General features: G+C 36.7%; 1 protein-coding gene across 3 annotated transcripts in view; it reads right to left on the bottom strand.

Annotated features, from left to right (window-relative positions):
* The window catches only part of ZPBP (zona pellucida binding protein), a 111,842-nt gene that overhangs the window by 9,702 nt on the left and 80,846 nt on the right, over positions 1-21,294 (bottom strand). Inside the window, exon 8 of one of the 3 annotated variants that reach the window (XR_008296939.1) lies at positions 5,665-5,777. The exons of the other annotated variants lie outside the window; for them this stretch is intronic. The gene's annotated coding sequence lies outside the window, so the exon portion shown is untranslated. The remainder of the gene's footprint in view (positions 1-5,664; positions 5,778-21,294) is intronic. 3 annotated transcript variants of the gene reach the window in all.

The following is a 21,294-nucleotide window of genomic DNA, read 5'->3' as shown; positions in this document are numbered from 1 at the left end:
ATTCACACATCTGCAGTAAGAGTTGATAAAGTCTGGAAAAAGCAGCACACTATTGGACAGCCCTGAAGAGATGGCAAAGGCGGGCAGATACCGAAGGCACGCTAACTCCTGAAAGAAGAGAACTGTACCGCGTAAAGCTGTTCTAGATTTCTGCGGCGGGCAGTTGTCAGTCCATGCGGCCCACGGGTAGATAAAACTGAAGCAGCAGTCCAGTCTTAAATGGTTTCAAAAAGTAAAAGGACAGGCTTTTAGGCCACTAGAAGACATGGAAAGTAACGGGAGAAATTCAGTGAACAGCGTCAGGGGCTCTAAAATCTGCATGTAAACTCCACCCAGATAACTGGCTAATGTATGACCTTCACATGTATCCATGATATTGCACGCTCAGCAAAAGCAAGAGTCGGAAGGCTGAACAAACCGAGAAGATGATGCCTACGGTGGGGGAGAGAGTTTAGATTTTGAATCTGGCATATCGCTTAAACACAAATCAACAATCTTCAGAAGAAAAATAAATCAGAAGACTCTATACAGCACTATCCATCAAGTTTAGTGTATCATAAACATTATTAGATTTTCAAAGACCTGGAAAACTGTGACTCATCGTCAAGAGGAAAAAGATCAGTAGAAACAGATCCAAAATAACACAGATGTGGTTATCAGACATGAAGACTTCAAAGCAGCTAGCACACATGTATTCACGAACATAAAGGAATACACTGTCATAATAAGTGAGCAGACTGGAAAACTGCATCAGAGAAATGGAAGCTCTAAAGCATATAAAAGAAAATTCTAGATCCCCAAACTGAAATACTAACAACAAAACAAAACAAAACAAACCTGGATATGTTTAACAGCAAAATAACAACAAAAGTAGAATATGTCAGTAAATACGAAGACATACCAACAGGAACTGCCCATTCTATAGAATAAAGAGACACAAAAGTTTCAAAAAATGAATACAGTGACATCAGCAAAAATACAGGTAGCCCCAAAAGGTTGTCCCAACCAAAAAGACCTGAAAAAAAATCAAACAAAAACTCTCAGAGTTAACGTTGAAAGAACTCGGGAAAACAATCAACATACTGGAAACAGTAAGTAATATGGCAGAAATAAATCTTTTCCTGTCAGTAATTACTTTCAATGTAAATGGATTATATTCCACTACCAGAAGACTGAGATTGACAGAATGAATAAATAAAGCATGATATAACTTTATGCAATCTGGAGAAGACTCACTTTAGATCAAAAGAAACAAACAGGTTGAAAGTAAAAGGATGGAAAAAGATATTCCATGAAAATAGTAATGAGAAGAGAGCTGCATGGCTATACTAGTTATCACACTAAATAGAAGACTCAAAACCTGTTATAAGAGAAAAAGAAGGAAACTATATACTTATAAAAGGGTCAATTCTCCAAGATATAACAATTATAAAAATATATATGACAAACAATAGGCACACAAAATATATAAAGCAAACAAAGAATTAAGGGAGAAGTTGACAGCTCTACGGTTTAATAATTAGAGATTTCATTACCTCACTTCAAATAATGGATAGAGTTTTTACACAGAAGATCAGCAGAGGGCTTATAGCACAATAAGCCAATTAAACCTAATGGATATACAAAAACACTCCACTCACAGTGATAGATACCCATTTTTCTCAAGTGCACATGGAATATTTTCTAGCATAGAGAATATTTTAGGCCATAACACAGACCTTAAAAGACTGGCGTACAAATCATCTTATTACAATCGCAACAGAATGAGGCCAGAAATCTGTAACATGAAGAAAAGTGGAAAGTTCGCACACACATATGTGGAAATTAACACCCTATTAATAGACCAAGGGGATAAAGTATACATCGAAAGGGACACTGGAAATGCAAGGTTGTTTCAACATTAGGAGATCAATCAATGCAAATTGCTATACTCACGTAAGAAAGGAAAAAAACCATGATTATTTCAAAGGCTGAAGATAAAATATAGGACAGAATTCACTAACGACTCACGATCAAGACTTCAGCAAACTAAGAATGGTGGGGGACTGCTTCAAACTGACAACAAGCATCTAAGAAAATCCAACTGCTAATATCATACTTAAAAGTAAAAAGTTATTTATCTCTAATATTGGAAAAAACCCGTTTTTATTTCTATTCCACACCGTATTGGAGGATCTAGTGACTGTAATAAAGCTAGTAAAAAAAAAAAAAAGGTATAATCATAAGAAATAAAACTGATGTTACTTGCAGAGGATAGGTTTACTCATGTAAAACTACACAGAGCATACATAATTAGGAGATCCAATCAGTGAATTAAATAGGGTCACATGACCCAGGTAAGAATTTACAAATCCACTGCACCTGTGGGCACCACTGAGTAAGCATCCTTAGAGTCTCCCCTCCGACCGCCATCATGTCTAAGTCAAAGTCTAAGATATCAAAGGGCTGTGAAGCTCTTCATCAGAGGTTTCATACTTGAACCAGCCGAGGGGAGGCTGAGGGGTCACTGCGAGCCTGGGGCACGTTCATGAACGGAGCAGTAACGAGAGATCCAAACACCAAGTGTTCCACAGCTTTCATCTGTCATGTCGGCCACTGCGGAGGAGGTGGGTGCAGCCATGAAGGCAAGGCCACACAAGGTGGATGGGAGAGGCTGTCTCAAGAGGAGATTCTCAAAGATCCGGGACCCACTTCACTGTGAAAAAGAGTTTGTTGGTGCCATTAAAGAAGACACTGAAGAATGTCATCTAAGAGAGTATGTGGAACAGTAAGGGGAAACTGAAGTGACTGAAATCCTGACTGCCTGAGGCAGTGGCAAGAAGAGAGACTTTGCTTTTGTTAACATTAGATGACTCTGACTTCAGGAAAAGCATGCTGTGGAGTGCCTGGGGGGCTTAGTTGGCTCAGGTTGTGATCTCACAGTTCAGGAGACAAGCTTATCTTTCGATGTGAATGGCCACAACTGTGAAGTAAAGGAAAGTCCTATCTAAGTAAAAGATGCCAGATGGATGTGGCTCTGGAAACTTTGGTGGTGGTCACAGAGGAAACTGCAGTCAGCATGGTGGCCGTCCAGGTGGTGGTGGATATGGAAGCAGTGGGGGTGGCGTGAATGGACACGGTGATGATGGAAGCAATTCTGGAGATGAGGGAAACTACAGTGGTGTCAACTACAACAATCAATCTTCTAATTGTGGACCCAAGAAATGAGGGAATTTTGGAGGCAGAGGCCCTGGCTCCTATGGTGGTCGAGGCCGGTACTGTGCCAAACCACGAAGCCAAGGTGGCTGTGGTGGTTCCAGCAGGAACTGTAGCTATGACAGTGGCAGAAGATTTTAATTCATGTCAGAAAATAAAGCTGAGCAGGAGAGGAGAGACAGAAGCGACAGGGAAGTTACAGGTTACAAGATATGTGTGAACTCAGTCACGCACAGTGGTGGCAGGGCCCAGCTGCTACAAAGAAGACATGTTTTAGACAATACTCACGTGCATGGACAAAAGTCTCGAGGGCTGTATTTGCAACTAATTGTACAACAGGTTATTTTAGTTTCTTAAAAAAATTTTTTTTCATGTTTATTTCTGAGAGAGAGAGAGAGAGAGAAAAAGAGCATGAGCAGGAAGGAGAGACAGAATCTGGAGCAGGCTCCAGGCTCTGAGCTGTCAGCACAGAGCCTGATGCGGGGCTCGAACTCAGGAACCGTGAGATCATGACCTGAGCTGAATGAAGTTGGACGCTTAACCAACTGAGCCACTGAGGCACCCCTTTAGTTTCTGTTCTATGGAGGGTGTAAAGCATTCCAACAGAGGGTTTCAGTGTAGATTTTTTTTTTTTTTGCACCCACGTTGTCCATTGTTAAATGTAATAGTCTGATCATGATGCTGAATGAGTGTGTCTTTTTAAAAATGTGCTGTATAAACTTAGTCTACTCTGAAGCCATTTTGGTATACTATTCCAACAATGTGAAGTTAGAATTCCTTCAAGGTCATTCCAGGTTCCATTCAAAATTTATTTACCACCTGCTCAGGCACAGAAGCCATGGTCTCCAGAAACTTTGGTACAGGTGAGCTGACATTTACTGTTGTGACCTGCAGTTCACTATTAAAAGGATCACCCAAGCGCAGTCACAGAATTTACTTGGTTGTTTTTGGCATATCCTATGTCATATATCTGAACTGAATGATGGTATCAGATAAAATTATAAATGGAATGAAGCCTGTGCATCATATATCATGTGTAATCAGTAAATGCCTTAATATCCTCTTAAAAAAAATCAACTGCACTCTTATAAGCTAACTGGAAAATAAGTAATTAAAAAAAATTCCATTTACAGTAGAGCAAGAAAACCCTTTAACATCCTTAAGAATAAATCTGAGAAAGAACTGAAAACTACAAAACATCCTTGAGACAAATTTAAAATAATTTACACAGATGGAGAATAACCGTGTTCACTGTCAGGAAGACTGAGTATGTTTGAGAAGATTAATTATTATCAGTTTTGTCTCCAGAATAAATACAATCTATTCAGACTACAGCAGGCTTGTTTGCAGAAACTGGCATCCTAATTCTAAAATGTACACAGTAATTCACAAAACAGAATAACCAAAGAAATGTTTAAAATGTAATACAATAGTTACTATGAAAGTACAGCCACCGACACTTTGGTATTGGTGAAATAATAGATGTGTGGATGAGCAGAGCAAAACCAAGCCAATACGAGCATTGTCAGTTGAATTTTGATAGAGGTGCCAAGGACATTTTAATGGAGGAAGAAAAGTCTTCAGTAAATGGTGCTGGATCACCAGGATGGGATGAATGATCATCAACCCTTACCTCATACTAAACACAAAAATGAACTCAAAATGGACCATGGACCTAGATGTACAACCCAAAGTGCAAAACAAAAAGCACAGGAGAAAATCTTCATGGTCTTTGAATATGAAAAGGTTTATTAAGACACATGAGCCATACGATAAAAATGAGTTAGTTGGACTTCAACATTTTTTTTGAAAACGGAAATGCAGGCCAGTCTGGGACGACACATTTGTGGCACATACAGGTTCCCCTCTATCTGAAAGCAGGGCATTCCTATGAAACATTCTGGAATGCCGTAAATGGTGTCAAGCAAAGAAGCAACTACCACTTCTTAGAAGTGGAAATCCCCTCAAGTTTCTTCAGTTAGTGAAAACGGTTTCTAAGGTAGGTCGTTACTAAAAACCAAGTGGCATAAAGTGAAGTTTCAGATAGCGGAGAAAACCTGTATATTGGAACATGACTTTCGTCTATACTGTATTAAGAACTCTTACAACTCAGTAAGACAAGAACCAGCTTAAAAAATGGGAAAGGTAATATTTGAGCAGACACTGTACAAACAAAATACCAATATCCAATGGGAACTTGAAAGTATCTTTTTAAAAGGAATCTGAAAATTAAAGCCACAATGCAATACCACCACACACACACACACACACACACACACACACACACGCACATGCACACGCACACACCCATACTGGAATTGCTAAAATTAAAAAGAGTAACCATACTCTGCTTTGGAAGGATTTAGAATAACTGGAACTCCCCAACTTTGCTGGTAGAACATGAAATTGTAGAGCCACTTAAAAAAATAATTTGGCTTTTTTTTTTTATAAAGTTAAACATACACTTACCATGACCCAGCAATCGCAGTCATACGTATTTTCCCAGGAGAACTGAAAACATATGTCCACACAAAGACTTGTACAGGAATTTTCATAGCAGCTTTATTTTTAATGGCCTAAAACTGGAAACAACCCAAATGTCCATCATCAGGTGAATGGATAAACAAAATGTGGTATATCCATACAAGGGATACTACTCAGCAATAAAGAACAAACCATTAAGACATGCAATACTACTGATGAATCTCAAAATCGTTATGCTGAGTGAAAAGTATTCTGACAAACATTATATACTGCACGATTCCATTTATAGAAAGCTATACAAATGCATGCTAATTAATACACAGTGACACAAGGCATATCAGTGTTTGTTTTGGAATGAATGTTGAAGCAGTCTCAATTACAAAAAGGCAGAAGCAGAATTCAGGGTTATGGCGAAAACCTTTTTCTGGACTGTAGTGATAGTTTCATGGATGCATGCATGTCCAAGTTATTAAATTGTATGATTTCAAAATGAGAAGTTAATTCTAAGTCAATGTTGAGCCCAAACAAAACAAGTCACAGAGGTTAAGGTAAGACGTGTATTTCGTGATTACCATGCAAACCAATAGTATCTATGGTTACTGATTACCTCAATAAATAAAGTGAAAAGTAAAACATCCTGAAGTGGGATAAAAAATACCAGATTCTGAGAACAGATATATCAAGGCAGAAAGGAAAGACGATGGACTATGGAGGCCTCGTTTATAGGAGGATTCAGCTGTTTCATATTTAAATTGCTTCAAATCTTAGAATATGAAATAAGCGACAATATAAAACCTGTTTTGAATAGATTTACTTGTTTACTTGTTGCAATGATACATGTACTTGTTTGCAGTATCATTTTATAGGCTTCTAGATGTTTGAAATACACCATTATAAGAAAAAGATCTGTTTCCAAACAGCCATAATAATTCTCTGCCCCCCCCCCCCCCACCAAGCAAAACCAAACAAATAAAAATAAACCTCCGGGTACAGATAGCTTCAATGAAGAATTAAACATTTGAAGAGAAAATGACATAAATTTTACAAACTATTTAGACAAAGCAAGAAGAGGAAATGATTGCAACTCATTTTTAAAACCTGCAGTGCCCTACTACTAAACTTTTACGAGTATTTACAAAACTACAGACCAAAGTCCCTCATGAATATAGATACAAATATCCGTAACAGTAAGCATATAAAACCCAGAGATAACCAGAAATGGTAAATGATGATCACACATAGTTTACATTAGGTGAGCTTATGCAAGGTCAGTTCAACATCTATGTATCCATCGATTCATCATAAAATATGATAACAGATAAAAACCATATGATTATCTCAACAGTGTGTATAAAAATCGTGACAAAATTCAATCTCATTCATAATCAAAATTGAAATAAACAGGGAATGGAAGAGAATTTCCTTCATCCAGCCATGGCACCTCTGAAAAACCTCTAACTAGTATCCCACTGAACTGGGAAAGCCTGTGGACTGTGACAAGGGAACAGGAAAAAGATGCCAACTCTCACCACTTCTGTTGTGCGCTTTTCCAAACATGCCAGCCAGACTAACGGGGCAATACAAACAGAGGGGGTGGGAACTGTAAATAAAAAGTGAAAGTGTCTTTATTCCCATGTGACATGATGAGGTATGAAAAAAGTCCTCAAAAATAAAAAACAAACTCTTAGCACAGTAGCAGTGTTTGGCAAGGCCACACTATATGAAGTCAATACTTCTACAAGAAAATAGGAAAAACTCTTCATGAAATTGGGGTAAGCAGAAACTTCTTGAACACAATTATCTTTGGGCCATTAAGAAAAATACTGAGAAACTTAGTTTTGTCAAAATTAAAACTTCTGGTGTTTGAAAGACACCGGTAAGAAAGTCCAAAGAGAAAACAAATGGACGTATTTCCAGAATATATGAATAAACCTTCATACGCCAATGTTCACTAGAAAAATAACTTGACAAAAGGGTAGAGGAAAATATTTGAACAACAACTCACAAAAGAATATGTCTGTGTGCTCAAACGGAACACGAGAAGGTACTTGGTTGGAAGGAAGCTGTATGGTAACCGTATATTGTACTACAAATGGCAGAGTACTATACTCTGGTTGAGACGGTTAAAATTTTTAAAATGGACAATATCAAGACAGCAAGAATATGAAACAAGCAGAAATCTCATACATTGCTGGCGGGTGTGAAAATCATCCAACCAATACTCTTTAAACTTTGGGAGTTGCTTAATGGGTTAAATGTACCTTACCATATCCCCCTACACCTTAACTCTTACATGTTCACCCAAGAGAGATGAAAATGTAGCTCCACACAAAAACTCAGAGATGTGCTTACAAGTTTTATTCACAATAGCCAAAACTAGAAACAACCCAAATGCCTATGAAAAGTTGAATGGATAAATAGTTCTCTTTAACAAGTAGGTGTGAGTGGTTATGAAGTGGCATTAAGGGAACAATTTGGGGCAACAGAACTTTCTGTATCCTCCGAGTGGCACTGGTTAAATGGATGAAAACACTTCCCAGAACTCACTGGACTGTATAATTAGTATGTCTGCATTTAAAATTAAAACGTGTGCATTAATGACACTTTCATAAAGTTGATTAAAGAAATATTTTCCCACAAATAAAGCTCCTAGCCCAAATGCTTTCCTTGGTGAATTCAATAAAATACTTAAGGGAAAAAAATACTATTATTACATATATACACATGAAAATATGTCTCATACACATATACATAATACCCATACATGGATTTTTTTAAATACAGCAGAAGAAAGAACATCGCCAACTTGTTTTTTCATGGCTGGAATATTCATGATCCTAAAACTGAGAAAGAAATTATAATAAAATGCATAATATAAATAACACCATTCCTTAAAATATGAGCATGTTAAATCTGACAATATATAATGATGATGTGGAGTCTGTCCAAAGAATGTAAGGCTCAATAAATATTTTTAAAGATTAAGTATAATTTTGTTTTAGTTTAATAAATGCAGAAAAGCAGTAGACAAAATCCAACTCTCATCCGTAATAAAATAGCTCATAAACTAAGAATAAATAGGAATTTCTTGGTCCGATAAAGGACGTATAAAAACAAACACAGCTAGCATTATACTTCAAGGTGAAATATGGCATGTTTTCCCCTTAAGATTAGAAAAAAGATAAGCATATTTTTTCTCATAATTTATATTAAATATTTACTTAAGGCCCCTGCAACAGCAAAGAAGAAATAGGGGGCACAAAGATTGAAAGGAATAAGTGATACTTTATTTGCTAACCCATATGATTATTTACATAACAAACCTGAGGGGTCTACAAATATAACTACATTTCGTAGGTCATAGGAAATAAATCGCACATACAAATTAGTATTTGTATTTTAACAGTCAGCAACTGAAAATAGAAAACATCCAATTTAAAATAGAGTCAAAAATGTGTAAGACATTCTCACTGAAAATGACAGAATGCTCATGAGAGTACTTCCAGAAGCCAAAGAAAGATACCTCCATGCTGTTTTCCATAATAGCTACAGCAGTTTGCATTCCCACCAACAGTGTACAAGGGTTCTCTTTCCTCCATATGCTCGCCAACACTTGTTACCTAAGGTCTCTTTGTCTTATTGATAATAACGTGATGAGATCTCATTGTGGTTTTGATTTTCACTTCCCTGGTGATTAGTGATTTTGAGTACCTTTTCATACACCTGTTGGCCATTTGTATGTCTTCTTCTGAGAAATATCTATTCAGGTCATTTGCCTGTGTTTTAATTGGATTATTTGTTTTTATGCTATTGAGTTGTAGGAGTTCTTTATATATTTTGGAGATTAACCCCTTATCAGACACATGGTTTACAAATAATCAAAATATGGAAATAACCTAAATGCCCATCAACAAATAAAAGAGTAAAGAACATACAATTTATATATACAATGGAATATTATTCAGTCTTAAAAAAGAAGGAAATTTTGCCATTTGTGTCAACATGGGTGAACCTGGGAGACATTACGCTAAGTGAAATAAACCAAACACAGGAAGACAAATACTGCTTGGTCTCTCTCACATGCAGAATCTAAAACAGTCAAACTCAAAGGAGCAGAGAGTAGGATAGTGGGTTGCCAAGGGCTGGTAGGAAGGAGAAATAAGGAGATATTATAGTTTCAGTTATGCAGGATGAATTAAGTTCTAGAGCTCAAAACATAGCGATGTAACTATAATTAATAATATTGTACGGCATACTTGAAATTCACGAATGGGGTAGATATTAAGTGACCTCACCATGCACACATACACAAATGGTACCTATATGAGGTATGGGAGGTGATGGATTATGTTAATTAGCTTGATTGTGGTGATTATTTCACAATGTATGCATATAAAAAAAAACGTCAAGTTGTACATCTTATGTAGAATGTTGTCAATTATCCCACAAAAATGATGAAAAAAATGAAATAGCTCATGAATACAAAGCCACATTCTGTCTAAATCATAATTCTATCAGGCTTACTGCAAATGGAATTGACCAGCTGACTCTAAAATGTATATGGAAATACAAAGGACTTTTCCAGAGATGACAAACACAATGTATCCCATCCTACACATTCTTCAATTGTGACTTTGTTGAGCAGTAGAGTCTGTGTTACCTCCTTATGAAATTGTGTAGACCTTTGTGAGTATGGCGAAAGTGAAGCGAGGTGATTTCTGAGGCTAATCATAAAACACACAGCTTTCCACTGTTTTCTTAGGACATGAGCTTTTAGGTTCTATTGCCATACTATAATGTAACAGTACCCAGTGCTCATACAGGGTGGTTTTAGTGTATATTACTATATTTAGTTAGTATGGAAACCCTCAAGAATGATAGGCATATGGTCACAGTCAACAGAAAATTCTCACAATAGTAGGGAATAATCAGCCTAGACTAAACTCTGGTTCAGCCTAATAAACCTTAAAAGCAAGATCAGAAGTGGTCAAACTGTCTCCCAACAACTTATCAGTGTGTCCCAGAACAAAACTCACTAATATAAAAACACAGAAATACAAAAATAGTCAACAACAAACAACAAAACACGCATAATGTATATAGCATTCAGTAAAAAGTTAACTGGTACCTGAGGCAAAAAAGTATGATTCATAATAAAAAGACAAATAAATGAATTGCAAGCTACTGTGAACAAACACGTAAGAACTAGTAGAAGAGACCATTAAAACAATTAATATAACAATATTCCGTAAGTTCAAAACTTAAGACATGGAAGATATAAAAAGTGTTTAAGTTATCAGGAAGTCAAAACCGAAGAATGCATGAGATGAAAAACTACACAGGGTACGCTTCTTGGTCGATTTGATGTTGCAAAAGAAAAGAATAGTGAAGTGTGAAGATGAAACAATAGAAACTCCCAAATAAACACACAGAAGACTTTTTCTGTGAAGAGATCAACAAAAAGCTGTGAGAAACTGTCAGGCTCCCATGCTTTTAAGTGGAATCTCTAAAGGAGAAGGGGGTTAAAGTTATTTAAATAAATAAAGCTGAACAACTTTCCGAATTCAAAGAGCACGGAGTGTCCACAGATCCAATAAACTCAAAGACAAACTCCAAGGGCAAGAATCACAAAGAAAAAACTACATGGAGGTGACTCCCATGTATGTTCCTCACAAACAGTGATTAAGAGAGACTCTCAGAAGGATCCTCGGAAAGAAAGACACCTACTGTACCAAGGAACAAAGAGGTGACAGAAGGCTGCACACTGGAAGCAATTCAAGTTAGAAGACAAGGGGCAGGCCACACTGGAAAAATGTATAAAGAACAGAAAAACTACCAACCTAGATTTCTATATCTAGTAAACAAAGTAGGTCAGAAATGAAGAAAAAGAAAGACTCTTTTCAGAAATTAGAAAGATGAAGTATTTCCAATAGCAGAGTCACACCAAAAGAAATAAATAAAATCCTCCAGGCCATTGAAAACAACTGCAGATGGATGTGGGTCTCCATGAGAAATCAACACTGCTGGATATGGTAATTACGTGGGTAAATACATGAGATCTGCTTATTATTTATGTCCTGCTAAAAGATATCAGCTAATAAAAATAGTAACAATGTAGTGTGAGATTTGTGATACATACAAAACTAAAATGGATGTCAAGACTAGCACAAAGGTCAAGGGAGGAGAAATGGAAACATACCACGTAAGATGCTTAGCGCTTATGTTAAAGGGTAGAATATTACTTACAGGCAGACGGCACTAAATTAATGATATACATCATAAGCCTAAAGCAACCAGGAAAATAAAAGTACACAGACTTGTACTTAATAAACAGCAAGATTAATGGAATCTTAAGTTATATTCAATTGATTTAATCGACTGAAGAAAAAAAATAGATAAAAAAGGAACAAAAAATAAGAGGGAAATAGAAAACAGTGAGATGATACTCTTAAACATAATATGAATTGTCACATTACAATGGGCTTAAAGATTCCAATTAAAAGGTAGAGATTGTCAGATTAGATTTTTTTAAAGCAGAATCAAATTATACATTGCTGAAATAAATACATCTTAAATAACAGAAACACATTTAAAGTAAGGAAATAGTAAATGGTACAGCATAGCATGTGTACTGGTCAGTTTTATGTGTCAACCTGGCTATAAGCACTACTGGCTAGTTACTCAGTCAAACGCTAATCTAGGCATTGCTGTGAAGGTACTGTGTGGATGTGGCTAACATTTACAGTCAATTGACTCTATTAAAGGAGATAATATTCTGGGGGGGGGGGGGGAGGGGGAACTGATCTACTCCATTAAAAGGCCTAAGAGCAGAACTGAGGCTCCCTTGAGTTGGAAGAAATTCTGCTTGTGAACTTCAGCTGCCAGCTGGGGGCCATGCACATTTTGCATAACTTCCTTGAGGGCCAGCCCTATGGACTTTAATTAACTAGCTATCAAAATCACATAAGCCAATTTCTTGCAATAAATCTCTAAATATCCTTGTATCTTATTGATTCTATTTCTCTGGTGGAACCCTGACTGATAAACCCTATTAACATTAATAAAGAGAAATCTCACTTATTCGGCAATATTAACATTAGGCGAAGTACAAGCCAGAGGAAAGACCATTATAAGGAATAAAGGACTCTTCATAATGATAAAGGTGTTATCATAAATAGAAGGATATGATAACGTTAACCATTTATGCTCCAAAGAGCGGAACTTCAAAAGAAATAAAAAAAAAAAAAAAAACCACTAATGGAACTATAAATAGACAACTCAATCACTTTAGTAAGAAAGGTAAATAAATACCCCTCTCTAAATAATAGAATAAAATAGACAGAAATAAAATAGACAGAAAATCAGGGGCAATATAGGAGATTCAAATAATATCAACAAACTGACTGATCTGATACTTACAGAAGAACATTCTACCGAGTGAGGGAAAAATACACACTCTCTTGAAGTACAAATGGAACATTTACCAAGATATACCATTTGCTGGGTCATAAAACATTTCAATAAAGTGTTCAAGTCATGTAAAGTATGTTCTTTGACAACAACTGAATTAAACTAGGTTTCAATAAAAGAAACACATCTGGAAATCCCCTTAACATGTAGAAATTAAATGTCACACTTCTAAATAACTGATAGCTTAAAGTAGAATCAAGAGAAATGAGCATTTTGAAGTGAATGAAAATGAAAATGCAACACGTGAAAATCTGTTCAGCGCTACTAAAGCAATACTAGGGTACTGAAGGATACAAATTACCCAAATGTTGCCAAGAAAAAAAAATGAACTGAACAGCCATATATATTTCAAAAACTGAACTTTTAGCAAAAAACGAAAGACAAAAAAAAAAAAAAATCCCAACAAAGAAAAATCAAAGGTGTACTCTGGCTTTGCCTTGCTGTTTATAGTAAAATGCAGGAGGAAGCAGAGAAACTGAGGACTACACTGTTTGGCAAAAAGAACCAGCATGTGATCATTTGAAAGGTTCTTGGCCTACCCACATTGCAAAAGACGCTGAAATCGGGATATTTGCTAGCAGAAAAGCAAGCTGTGGGGACAATGATGGTATGGCCAGATAAACTTTTGCTACTGAAATTAGGTATGTGACTCATAGATCCACTCAACCACCCCAAAACCTGGAATTGATATTCACAGTTTTCAGAAAAGATCTGTGCCTCCACAAGATTTTTGATTAATGGTGTGAGCGTCCAAGACACAAACAGAACACCTGCAAGGTTTCTGAGAATGTTTTACAGCAGAAACACTGCTCATGTGGACTAAAGGGGACAGACAGGATAAAATTAAAGAGGGCTGTTAGAGTTCCAAAATTTTACAAGCAGGCAATGGGCTGGTATTATTATCTGCAAACATATGTTCCCCTCTGAGGAAAAAGGGAGGAATGACTGGCAGGAGAGCATCCCAGGCCCAGAGGCTGACCAAGTGAGAGCCACGGGCCTGGAACCTGCAGCCATGGACTCCGTAGACCCAGAAATCCATGCCTCTGTGGGTCCCCCGGGAAGAGGCCTGAGATACAAAGGACTATGGTGAAGCCCTGAAATTTAAAGGAATTTTCCCTCCTGAGTTTCAAACTTGTTGACTCCTTTCTTTCTGGCAATTTCTTATGCCTATCCCAGTTTATTTTAGAAGCAGGTAATTTTTTTCCTAAGTTCAAATGTCCACAGACAGAGAGGAATTTTGCCCCAAGATGGATCACCAGTGGAGTCGCAACCATACACAATGTGGAGGACTTAAATAATGGGGATTTGGAATTTCTGAACTGATATTTGAGTGAGATTTTAGACTCAGAGGTGAAGTTGTAATGGGATGAAATTTTAGAGGATTCTGGGATGGGGGAATGGATTTTTGAAAGCGGTACAGTCAAGAATATTTGAGGGCTAAGGGCAGATTGCAGTGTGTTGAATTATGTCCCTCAAAAAGATAGATCTAAGTCTTAACTCCTAATACCTTTGCAACTGATCAAAGCACTATACTTAAGTGAATAATATAGCATACTACGGTATACTTAAATCCAAACCATAGGTTAAATATAAAAGGATTAAAAATCCAATTAAAAGACATTGTCAAAATGGATGAAAACTTGAAGGTTCATCTATAAGGCTGACACATATTAATTACTTTCAAAAAATGAAAAGGTTAGAAAACATCACACAAAAATCTGGAGTGGTTTTACTAATATCAAAAAATTAATTTTAAAAACAATCATATTTGAGAATTTTGACCATTTTTTTCCTGGTAAGTGACAAAACTGAATAGAACAAAGAGCCACAGAAGTAGATCAAAAATCCCATTTGAATATAGGTTATATTAACAAACATGCATTATCAAGTACATGAACAAAACTGAGACTTACAGACCAATACACTCAACAACTACAGGTTTCACATTGTTTCCAATAAAATAACTATAAATATGTGGATTAAATTAACACAGTATTTCCATTCGCCACAGTAGATTAAATCAGAACTCAATATCAAATTACATTTTGAAAATCTCCAAATATTCAAGATGCATATATTTTTTTTGAGGAGGAAAAAAGAAAAAAACAAAAGGGAAAAGTGTCCTTTGGCAGTTGGGTAGTGACATGGAAAAGGAACAAACGGGTAAAAATTAAGATTTTTAACAAATAAAACAAAGAACTACAGCAACAGCTGTCCCGCCAGGGTGACCCTGTTTTCTGAACGCCTCCCCCTGCCACCCCATGACCCACCTCACTCTGCCTGCCCCTGTGTGGAGAACCCCAGAACCCCTCGCCCACACCCTACCAGGGCACCCCCTGCACAGAATGTCCTAGGACAGCCACTTCAGTTTCAGCTGTCCTCCCAGGGTTCCCTTTGTACAGACAGCCCTGGGACCACTGGCTTCCATACACTTCAGCCGTCTTGACAGGGTACTTACTCTCTGCTTGGTGAGCACTGGGACAACCTGGTCCACACCAACTTCAACTCTGGTCATCCCTCCAGAGCACCCCCAGCCATGCCGGCCACAGCTACAGCCAGCCAGCCAAAGTCACCAGGAACACACAGTCTACCTAGAGAAGGACCATATGCAAGACCATTCCTTCAAGTTTACAAGAAGCTGTCCATTCCACCTAACTCCCAGAAACACAAAAAGTCAATCAAAACGAGGAGATGGGAATATACTCAAAAAAGAAAGGAAAATACAAAACCTCAGAAAAAGAACCAAATGAAACAGAGACAAGCAGTATGCCTGATAAAAAATTTAAAATAATGATTGTACAGATGCTCACTAGGTTGGAGAAAAGGGCATAAGAACTCAGTGAAAACTTCAAGAAAGGGAGAGAATGTATAATAAAGAACCTATCAGAATTGCAGAATACAAGAACTGAAATGGAGGACATAGAGAGAGAGAGAAAGAGAGAGAGAAATCTTAAAAAAAAAAACTGAAATGAAAAATAGGAATGAAGCAGTGAATCAGAAGATAGTAAAATTGAAATTATCAAGTCTAAGTTACAGAAAGAAAAATGAAGACTTGTGGGATATCTGCAGGTGGAAATTATGGGAATCCCAGAAGGAGAAGGGAAAGGCAATGAAATAAAGGTCAAAAACTTGAATGCATGAATTTATAAATAGAAGGACTTAACAAATCCAAGTAGGATAAACTCAGAGACGCACAGCAACACACATTAAAACCAAACTGTTGAAAGGCAACAGTACAGAAAAATACTGAAAGAAGCAAGACATAAGCAACTCATCACGTACGTGAAATCCTATGCAAGACTATCACCCAATTTCTCAGCAGAAATCTTGTAGGCCATAAAGAAGTAGCACTGTATACCTACTGAAAGAAAGTACTGAAAGTACTGAAAGAAAGTACTGAAAGAAAGTACTGAAAGAAAAAGTACTGAAAGTACTGAAAGAAAGTACTGAAAGAAAAAAAGGGTTACCTGAAAATTCTACATCTGGCAATAATGCCTGCCCTTCAAAAACGAGGGGGAAATTAAGTTATTCTCAGATAAAGAAAAGCTGAGGGAGTTCATTACCAAACCACCTGCCCTACAAGAAATGCTAAAGGAAGTCATTCAGGTAGAAATAAAGAATGCTAGACAGTAACTCAAAGCCAGGAGGCAATATAAAGATCTCTGGTAAAAGTAAATACATGAGGAGTATAAATGTGGGTATTATTATTTCAATTTGTAACCACTTTTTTACTTTCAAAATGATTTACAAGACAAATGCAGAAAAATAATTACACATCTCTGTTTTGGGGCACACAATATTAAAGATACAATTTGTGACACAAACAAAGGGGGTGTAGAGCTTTTATATTTGAATGAACTTAAGTTGCTAAAATTAAAGTCAGGTTGTTTTATGTCATCCCCATTGTATAGCTCTACTATAGATACAAAGGAAATGAGAAGGGAATCAAAAAAAGTGTCACTATTAAAAAAATCAACTCAACAGAAAAGGACATCAATGGAAGAAATTAGGAAAAAGAAAGTTTTAAGAAATACAGAAAACAAATATCAAAAAAACTGACATCCCTCCTTTTAAGCAGTAACTTTAAATGTAAGTGGATTAACTTCTTTAATCAAGAGACAGATACTGGCAGAGCAGATAATAAAAAATGATGCAATTACGTTATCCACAAGAGATTCAAATAGGCCTGAGATGCAAATAGGCTCTAAGTAAGAAAACAGAAGTTATTACATGCAAATTATAACCAAAGAAAGCTGGAGTGGCTATCCTAATATAGACAAAATAGATTTTCAGAGAAAAACTTAACAACAACAACACAAAAAGATGGGAAGTACATACTGATGAAGGACAATTTAGTTCATCATGAAGATACAACAATTATAAACATACATGTGCCGCACCTAACAACAGAGTCCCAAAACATATAAAGCAAACTGACGGAACTGAAGGGAAAAAGATTATACAAAATAGTGACTTGAATACTCCACTTTTAATAATAACAAGCAGACAAAAGATCATTACAGGCCTTGAACAAAACTATAAACCAAAAGGACTTAAGAGACACACACAGAAGCCTCCACCAGAATAACTAAATACATATTTTTATCAAGTGCACATGGGACATTCTCCAGTACAGACCATGTGTTGGATCACAAAAAAATAAGTCTTAATCAATTTTAAAAGATTAAAATCAATGAAGTATCCTTTCTGATCCCAAAAGAATGAAGCTAGAAATCAGTATATTAAGAATACTGGAAAATTCGCAAATACTTAGAAATCAAACAATATAAACAATCAATGAATCAGTTAATAAACACAAAGGAAATAAATATCATAAGACAAATAAAAACGAGAACACTATATACCAAACCTTAAGGGATGCAGCAAAATAAGTACTAAGAGTGTTATTTATAACTAAATATATACATCAAAAAAGAAGAAAGATCTGAAATTAATAAACTGACTTAACTTAAGGAACTAGGAAAAGTGAAACAAACTGAGCACAAAACCAGCAGAATGAAGGAAATAATAAAGATTAAAGGTGAGGTTAATATATATATTTTATATATTACATATAATATACATAATAGAAAAAATTGACAAAGCCCAAACAAAAAAAAATGGACCGTTTCAGCTAGTTTAAGATAAAATGAGAGAAGATTCAAAATACTAAAATCACAGTATCAGTGAACATAGGAACATTACTGATTTTACACAAACAAAAACGTAGGAATAGTATTACTGATTTTGAGAATATAAAACTATACTATTAATAATCATATACCAACAAACTGAATAACCTAGATGAAATGGAAAAAATTCTAGAAACACATAATCTACTAAAATGACCCATAAAGAAGTAAAAAATCCAAATGGACCTGTAACTGGTAAGATAATGAATCAGTTATTGGGGCGCCTGGGTGGCTCAGTCGGTTAAGCGGCCAACTTTGGCTCAGGTCATGATCTCGCGGTCCGTGAGTTCGAGCCCCGCGTCGGGCTCTGTGCTGACAGCTCGGAGCCTGGAGCCTGTTTCGGATTCTGTGTCTCCCTCTCTCTGACCCTCCCCCATTCATGCTCTGTCTCTCTCTGTCTCAAAAAATAAATAAACATTAAAAAAAAAATTAAAAAAAAAAGATAATGAATCCGTTATCAAAAACCTCCCCAGAAGGAACAGCCCAGGATCACATGGCTTCACCAATGAATTCTACCAAAATTTAAACAATAAGTAACACAAATTCTGTTCTCAAACTCATCCAAAAATTTGCAAATGAGGGAAAACCTCCTAATTCTACAAGGCTAGCACTTCTCTGGTACCAAAGCCAGACGAAGACACTGTAAGAAAAATACAGTCCAATAACCCTTAAAATACTGATGTAAAAATCCTCAACAGAATACAAAGAAACCAAATGCAGCAACCAAGTGGGTTTTTATTCCCAGAATGCAAGGATGATTCAACGTATGAAAACTTGATCAATGTAATATACCACATTAACAGAACAAAAGGAGAAAAATCCAACACGTGCTCATCTCAATGAATGCAAAAAAAACCATTTTCCCAATGTCAATACTCATTCAGGATAAAAATAACAAACTATGAGGGGAAGAAAACTTTCTAAACATGGTGAAGGCCAAAAATGAAACACTCATAGCAACATCATATTCAACAATAAAAGACTGAAGCTTTTCCCCCAAGACCAAAATAAACACAAGATGTCCACATTTGCCATTTATATTCACCATAGTGCAAGTTCTAGACAGAGTAATTTGGTAAGAAAAAGAAATACAAGGAATCCAACTGTAAATGAAGAAGAAAATTATTTCTGCTCATGATCTTATGACTCAAAAAAAAAAAAAAAAACCCACCCCTGTGAATCTGATAAACAAATTCGGCAAAGTTGCACCATATAAAATCAATACACTAAAATAGTTGCATTTCTCTAAGTCAGCAATGAACAATTCAAGAGAAAATTTAAAAAACTATTTTACAATAACATCAAAAAGAATAAAATGTTTAGAAATAAATTTAAAAGAGGAGATAGAAGACCTGTACACTGACAACTACAACTTTCAACATTGCTGGGAAAAAAAAAAAAAGAAAGAACACACAAATAATTGGGAAGACATCTGTATTTATGGATTGGAAGGCTTAATATTATTAAGATGAAAACACTAATGCCACACAAGGCGATCTACGGATTCAATGCAATCCCTATCAAAATCCCAACTATGTTTTTTTTTTCAGAAATAAAAAAACTCACCTTAAAATCCGTATGTAAACTCATGCATCTACAAGTAACCAGAAAATATTAAAAAAAGAAAGACAAAATTGGAGGAATCACACTTCCTGATCAAAACAGCGTGGCATGAACACAGACATCCAGACCAATGGGACATGAGAGAATCCCAGAAACAAACCCTCCCCTACATGATCAACTGACGTCCAACAAGAAAGCCAAGACCATTCCATGTATAAAGGATAGCCTTTTTAATAAAAGATTTCTGGGAACCTGAATACCCCGCATGTAAGTAAATAACACTGGACCCTGACTTTCCACCGTATACAAAAATCAATTCCCCAAAGGCCCCACCACCAAACACCACCCTACTGGGGATTAAAAAAACATACCCACCTCTACCTATACAGACACTTCAATTGAGCTTTTAGGAGAGCATGAGCTTTTCAATAAATGGGCCTGAGAAACTGGGCGTTCAATAGGAGATAAAATCACACTGCAACTTTACATGATACGAAACAATTCAACTGCGATCTCAGTTAAAGCACATACTCATACTTAAAACTTAAGAATTATACCTTATTCCTCCTGTCCTCCTCATGCTTTCACAATCCACGAATAATGTTTCTTGACTGTGCCCCTTAAATATATTAAATCCATCCACTTTCTCTATTGCCATGGGCAGGACTCAGTTATTAATTAGGCCATGCTCAGTCTTGCTTTTGTGTGTGTTTTCTGCCAGGAAAACTGTTCACAAATCTTTATGACATTCTTCTCATCACACATGGCTCGACTCAGGAGTCACTTTTTGAGTCAAGTCTTCCTCAAAATCCAATTGATATGGTCCTCCATCCAAACCCTAGTTACTATCTCTGATGGTCAGTCTCCATTTAAACCCACAGCCTGGTGCACTTCCCACCCTTCTGTGCCCTGTGCTATGCTTCTTGGAGCTAATACTGAGAGACTCCCTATCACCCAGGGTCCCTCCCTTTGTGTCTGATTGGAAGGAGGCTCCCTTAGAGGTCTGCACAACAGGGCATTCGTTCCCCCCTGCCTCGCTGCTGGGTGTCCGCAGTGACCACCTTGCCATATGCCCACAGCCTGCCCCAGGCAGCCCGTCTCCCCAGCTCCAGTCCTACAGGCTGCATGGCTCCTTCCTCGTCCTCCTTCAAGCCTGGGGATGGTACGTGATACAAGCTTCAAGGCGTTGTAGTTCTAGATGCTTCAACACACCTTACTGGCCACTGCATTCCACCCAAACCTCCAACTGCGGCACTTTCATTAAATGCTATTGGATATACTAGTGTTTCCGGTTTGAACCCGACTGATACGCTAGAGCGTATCATATCACCCTGTTTAATGTTTTTATTGTGCCGATCACCACGTGCAATGATTTTATTAACTCTTCTGT

This window comes from Acinonyx jubatus, chromosome A2 (assembly GCF_027475565.1).
Source record: "Acinonyx jubatus isolate Ajub_Pintada_27869175 chromosome A2, VMU_Ajub_asm_v1.0, whole genome shotgun sequence".
In the NCBI taxonomy this organism is placed as follows: Eukaryota; Metazoa; Chordata; class Mammalia; order Carnivora; family Felidae; genus Acinonyx; species Acinonyx jubatus.
The sequence above is the reverse complement of the archived record's forward strand: the minus strand, read 5'-3'. Positions and strand labels throughout refer to the sequence as shown.